At 42.1% G+C, this 7,133-nt stretch overlaps 1 non-coding gene across 1 annotated transcript; it reads left to right on the forward strand.

Moving 5' to 3' along the window:
• The first annotated feature begins 5,378 nt into the window (after positions 1–5,378).
• trnaf-gaa (transfer RNA phenylalanine (anticodon GAA)) lies at positions 5,379–5,451 on the forward strand. The gene has a single exon. It is a non-coding gene; the product is annotated as a tRNA-Phe (tRNA).
• The last annotated feature ends 1,682 nt before the right edge of the window (positions 5,452–7,133 follow it).

Genomic DNA, 7,133 nt, shown 5'->3' on the forward strand with positions numbered 1-7,133 from the left:
TTCGGTGAGTCCTTCTGCCTCGGGCACTTCCAGATGTTCCCCGCTGAATCGCTGACACCAGTGTAAATCCCAGAGTGGGAATGACATCCCAGGCAAGAAAAGAGAACTGGCTCCTGATAATAAATGGAGCGGTATAAGATTGGGCGCAGGCTCTGAACTTCAGACACGATGAGTTGAATTGCAGCATTTTAAAATACAAGCTGTGATATGTTCAAGCCTCGGCCCAGTGGGATCGTTCTCGCCTCTGACTCAGAAGGTCACAGGTACTAAATTCCACTCCAGAAACCTGATCCATAATCTACGCTGACTCGACCAGTACCAGTACTGAGGGAGTGCTGCACGGTCAGAGGTGCCGTCATTCAGGGCAGATATTAAACTGAGGCACATCTTCCCACTCAGTTGGATATAAAGGACTCATGGCACTATTTTAGAGAGCAGAGGAGTTCGCCAGGGTTTCCAGCGCAAATACTTATCCCTCAAGTAACATTTGAAAAATAGATTATCTTATCATTATTTCATTGCTGTTTGCGGGATCTTGCTGTGCACCAATTGACAGCTACGTTTCCTACATTACAAAGGTGACCACACTTGGAAAGTAATTCATTGTGTGTAAATCATTTTATGTGACCAGCTTAGATATTACTTTAATTGACGAACACTCCTCTGGTCACTGGTTTAACTTGGTTAATTTCAGTTGGTTAAATCTTCCATTAAATGGAGATCCAGTGGAATACCAACCTGTTCATAGATGTTCCATTGATTAAGCAGCAGAACATTCAGAACTGAATTATTAATGTTAATATTTATTCCCTTTGATATAAATCACATCTGTTGCAATTGAACAAAACTGAAGCGAACGTCACTGTTCGAAATATTTCTACTTATGTGTACCCACTGTCAATATGCTTAAAATAAGCCATTGTTGTGAGTTGACTCTAATCAATAAGCGACTCTGTTGTTCTGATTTGGCTGCCATGAACACGTCATGGCAACCAGTGAGGCGTTTCTGTAAATAAACACAGAAATAGAAGCCCCAGATTAGAGTATTGAGCGACAGAGACACAACAAATGTTTCCCCACCAACACAGCATCGAAATAAAGATGGACAGAAATGGAAATGTGTCAACAGATTCCAGTAACAATTGTTTTTTGGTACATTTCACTAAATTATATTCGAATCAAGTAAAAATGATACCCACGGAGAGAATGGGGAAAGGTTCCTTCTCGTCAGCATGAACAGCAACATCACATGTCTCGTCTCATTCTCGTATTTCCATTTTCTGTTCCGTCTCTCAAGAATTGTTCATTGACATTTCCCCACAAATAAATGTCAACAGCTAACAAAAGATTACCCTCAGCCATAAGGATATGCCTCGGAACAAATTGATCGGAGTGCACAGAGGGAGTTTTAATCCAAATGTAAACTGTGCATTAAATGATATGGGATTATATGATGGGACAGTGTAGATCTTTACGCTATATCTAACCCGTGCTGTATCTGCCCTGCGATTGTTTGATGGGACTTTGTAGAGGGAGCATTAGTCTGTGCCTAAACTGTGCTGTACCTGCCCTGGCAGTGTGTGATGGGACAGCATAGCGGGAGTTTACCCTGTGTCTGACAGATGCTGTACCTGCCCTGGGCGTTACAGCGTCGAGGGCAGTAATAACTGAGACAGCGTCTAGCTTAATATAAACAAGGACATAATCTAATGCAGTGATAACGGTGACAGTGTCTCGTCTAATATTAACAGAGACATGGTTTAGTACAGTAATGTGAAAAGATCGGGCTAGTGCAATATAAGCAATGTCCTTGTCTAGTTTAATATAAACAGATACAGGGTATTTTATAATAGGAACATAGGCATGGCATATTCCAGTAATATCTGAGACAGCGCCGAGTACAATAGTAGTAGTTCTATACAGGGATATTGTTTTATTGGTCACTGATACGTGGGTGCCGCTGGCAAGGCCATCATTGATGGTCTATCCATAATTGGCCTTGAGAAGCAGGTGGTGAGCTGCCACCTTGACCCGCTGCAGACCGTGTGGTGAAGGTAATTGCACAGTGTTAGGGAGGGGTTCCACGAATTGAACCCAGTGACTATGAAGGAACGGTAATACATTTCAAAGACATAATGGTGTGTGATTTGGACGGGTACGTTGAGATGATGGTATTCCCATGACCCTGCTGTCCTTGCTCTTCTAGTTGGAAGAGGTCGTAGGTTTGGAAAGTGCTGTCGAAGATGTCAAGGCGAGTTGCTACAATGCATCTTGTGGATAGTAATCACTGCAGACATGGTGCGCCGGTGGTGGATGGAGTGAATATTTAACGTGGTGTGTGGGGTTATGTAAACTGGAACAGTGTCTCGTTCAGTAACAACTGAGACAGGCTCTGGTGTATTATACAATCATAGAATGGTTACAGCACAGAAGAGGGACTTTCGACCCATATAGTCCGTGCCGCTCTCTGCAAGAGCATTTCAGCTAGTCCACTCCCCCGCCCTTTCCGGTAGCCCTGTGAATTTTCTTCCTTCAAGTAATTATCCAATTCCCTTTGTAATGCCATGATTGAATCTGCCCCCACCAGCCTTTTAGGCAGTGCATTTCAGATTCTAAACAATCGCTGCATAAAAATATTTCCCTAATGTCGCCTTTGGATCTTCTGTCTTAAATCTGTGTCCTCTTTTCTCAACCCTTCCGCCAATGGGAAAAGTTTTTCTCCAGCTTCTCTGTCTAGATCCCTTATAATTATGAACACCTCGATCAAATCTCATCTCACCCTTCTCTGCTCTAAGGATAAGAACCCCAGCTTCTCCAGTCTCTCCACGTAACCGAAGTACCTTATCCCTGGAACCACACGTAAATCTTTTTGCACCCTCGCTAAGGCCTTAATATCCTTACTAAAGCGCGGTGCCCAGAATTGGACACAAAACTTCATTTGAGGCCTTATCAGTGTTTTAAACAGGTTCGTCATAATTTCCTTGCTTTTGTATTCTATGGCTCTATTTATGAAGCCCAGGATGACGTATGCTTTTCAAAACACTTTCTGAACCTGTCCTGCCACATTCAATGATTTGTGCACATATATCCCCGGGTCTCTGTGTTCATCACACCTTTTAGAATTGTATCCTTTAGTATATTTTGCCTGTCCTCATTCTTCCTATCAAAAAGTATCACTTCACAATTTTCTGTTTTTTATTTGCCACGTGTCCGTCTATTCCACCAGCATGTCTATGTCCTCTTGACGTCTCCTACTATCCTCCTCACTGTTCACTATACGACCAAGCTTTGAGTCATCTGCAACTTTTGAAATTGTGCCCTTACACCTAAATCTAAGTCATGAATAAAAATCAAGAAAAGCAGTGTTCCGAGCACCAACTGCTGCAGAACACCACTGTACACCTTCCTCCAGTACAAAAAAAACATTGCTCTCTGATTCCTGCCACTCATTCAATTTCATATCCATGCTGCCACTATCCCTTTTATTCTGTGGGCTTCCATTTTGCTGGCAAAGATATTGTAAGCACACTTTATCAAACACCTTTTCGAAGTCAACCACATCAACGGCATAAAAACTGAGACTTGGTCTATTACCGTAAAAACTGCGTCAGGGTCTGGTATAATGATAGAAACAATGTGTAAGCTAATTACAGATTTGTTAATCTCAAGCCAGGTGCAGGTGCAGTTTCATGTTTAACAACATTTGCAGTAATCATCACACGCTGCAGGTGTATATCAGGGGATTCTGTGTGATGGTGAGGTGATCACTGCACAGTAAATTGCAGAGACTGGTGGCTGGCTGCTCATTTTCCTCGGTGTGATTTAATCCCCTTTCCCACTGAATACTGCGGACAGACATCGTCACCTTAATAGCAGCAAGGTCAGCGTGACATCACTTTGCATCAGAGCATGCAAGACAACATGGTATCAATATGTTTAAATGGTATTAAACGATCTGCAATTAGATGTTGATTAAAATAAAATGGTGAAAAATAATGGTTGAAGATAATTATTTATCTTTGTGGAATGCAATTGCACATATTATGATTTGTACATACACACATACATTTGCACATACACACATACACACGTACATACATACACACACAAACACACACAGACACACACATACACACAGACATATATAGAAAACACTTTGTGTGTGCTCTTTTTACTTGATCGTCTAAACCATAGGAGAGAAGTATTCGGTGGATATTCGGATCCTACAGTCGCCGATACGGCGGTGCTGTGAGGTCACGGTTCCAGGCTCTGTCTTACACAACCAGTGGGTCACGTAAAAGCGCAATCGGAAATATTGCAAGAAAAACACTCCTTAACATTAAATAACTGGGGGAAATGAGCACAGTACAAGACAAGTGTGAATTAGTAACCGTTAACACACAGAGTGCCACTAAGTAGTTCAAAGTGCAGTGGATTGCTCACCTTCAGTGCTGTCCCTCAATCCCAGTCCATCTCTGGGAGATTGTTACAAGAATCAGCCCATCCTCGCAACACAAATATTACCGATGCAATAACAGACCTAAATTACTTTGCACACAACTCTTACTAGCTAGTAACGAAATTAAACGTATGTTCCAACGAAAAAAGTATTGCATCCTCCCACCCTCACGCATATATATCTTTATTTATATTAATATCTATCCACTGTCTATATATCTTCTGTCTATCTAACAGACGCATGGTCGAATGCAGAAATAACTGACAACCATGACTGTTGTACAATAAATAGAGATATAATCCTTGGAGTGGGAGTTTATCACAAAACTATCTGATACGAAGGCAAAAGTGAGAAATACTGAGCCCCGGTTGACACAAACAGACATTGTCTTGTGAAGTCAACAGATACATGGCCCAGTTTAACATAAAGGCAGACATGGCCTAGTGTAACATAAAGGGAGACAGGGTCTAGTGTAACCTAAACAGAGACAGGGCCTGGTGGAATATAAATGGAGACAGGGTCCAGCATAACATAAACAGAGACAGGGCCTAGTGTAATATAAAGAGAGACAGGGCCTAGTAAATATAACCAGAGGCAGGGTCTAGTGTAATTTAAACAGAGACAAGATCTAGTGTAATATAAACAGAGACAGGGCCCAGTGTATTATAAACAGAGACAAGATCTAGTGTAATATAAATCAAGACAGGGCCAAGTGTAATATAAACAGAGACAGGGCCTAATGTAATTAAACAACGACAAGGTTTAGTGTAATTTCAACAAAGATAGTAATAAAAACAAAATAACATAAGCAATAGGAGCAGGAGTAGGCCACCTAGTCCCTCGATCCTGCTCTGCAATTTACTATCATGGCTGATTTGATTATGGACTCAGCTCCACCTCTCTATGCACCGAAATGCCAGCCGAAATAGCACAGTTGGAAGAGCGTTAGACTGAAAATCTAAAGGTCCCTTGTTCAATCCTGGGTTTTGGCAGATGTTTTTTGGCATGCAGGTACAGCAGGCAGTTAAGAAAGCAAATGGCATGTTGGCCTTAATCGCGAGGGGATTTGAGTACAGGGGCAGGGAGGTGTTGCTACATTTGTGCAGGGCCTTGGTGAGGCCACACCTGGAGTATTGTGTACAGTTTTGATCTCCTAACTTGAGGAAGGACATTCTTGCTATTGAGGGAGTGCAGCGAAGGTTCACTAGACTGATTCCCGGGATGGCGGGACTGACCTATCAAGAAAGACTGGATCAACTGGGCTTGTATTCACTGTAGTTCAGAAGAATGAGAGGGAACCTCATAGAAACGTTTCAAAATCTGATGGGTTCAGACATGTTAGATGCAGGAAGAATGTTCCCAATGTTGGGTAAGTCCAGAACCAGGGGTCACAGTCTAAGGATAAGGGGTAAGCCATTTAGGACCGAGATGAGGAGAAACTCTTCACCCAGAGAGTGGTGAACCTGTGGAATTCTCTACCACAGAAAGTTGTTGAGGCCAATTCACTAAATATATTCAAAAAGGAGTTAAATGAAGTCCTTACTACTCGGGGGATCAAGGGGTCTGGCGAGAAAGCAGGAATGGGGTACTGAAGTTGCATGTTCAGCCATGAACTCATTCAATGGCGGTGCAGGCTAGAAGGGCCGAATGGCCTACTCCTGCACCTATTTTCTATGTTTCTATGTTTCTATCCCCATAACCGTTTATTCTCTTATTGTTCAAAGATATTTCTATCTCCACCTTAAATATATTCAATGACTTAGCCTCCACAACTCTCTGGGGCTGAGAATTCCACATATTACAACACTCTAAGCGAAGAAATTCCCCTCATCTCAGTTTTAAATGGGTGGCTCCTTATTCTGAGCCTATGTCCCCTAGTTTTATTTTCCCCTATGAGTGGAAATATCCTCCCTGAATCCATCTTGTAGAACACCCTTATTATCTTATAAGTTTCAATAAGATCACCTCTCATCTTCTGAATTCCAATGTGTATAGGCACACCCTACTCAACCTATCTTCATAAGTCAACCCCCTCATCTCTGGAATCAATCTTCGCTGAAATGCCTCCAATGCAGATATATCCTTTCTTAAATACAGAGACCAAAACTGGACGCAGTACTCTCGGTGTCGCATCATCAATATCCTGCACAGTTTTGCCCATGAACTGAGTCAGTCCATATCCCTTTGCAGATATTTTGTGTCCTCCTCACAATTTTCTTTCCCACCTATCCCTATCTTTCTAACATTTTCTAATTGGCTATCTTACACTGCAGGCCTTCATGCAATTTATTGTTATCGATTGTAATAGTTGAGGTTCCAACCCTGATCCCTGCGTCACACCACGAGTTACTGTTTGCCAAACGGAAATTGACCAATTTATCCCGACTCTCCGATCTGTTAGTTAGCCAATCCTCTATCCATATATTAACCCCAACCCCGTGAACGTTTATCGTGCAGTTACCTTTTATGTGGCATCTTATCGAATGCCTTCCGGAAATCCAAATACACTACATCCAATGGATCACCCTAATCCAACCTGCTCGTTACATCCTCAAAGATCACCACCAAATTTGTCAAACTTGATTTCCCGTTCACGAAACCATGCTGACTGTGCTTGATTGAATTATGATTTTCCAAATGTCCCGCTACTGCTTTCTGAATGGACTCCAGCATT

The sequence above is a fragment of the Pristiophorus japonicus genome, chromosome 23 (genome assembly GCF_044704955.1).
Source record: "Pristiophorus japonicus isolate sPriJap1 chromosome 23, sPriJap1.hap1, whole genome shotgun sequence".
Classification (NCBI taxonomy): Eukaryota; Metazoa; Chordata; class Chondrichthyes; family Pristiophoridae; genus Pristiophorus; species Pristiophorus japonicus.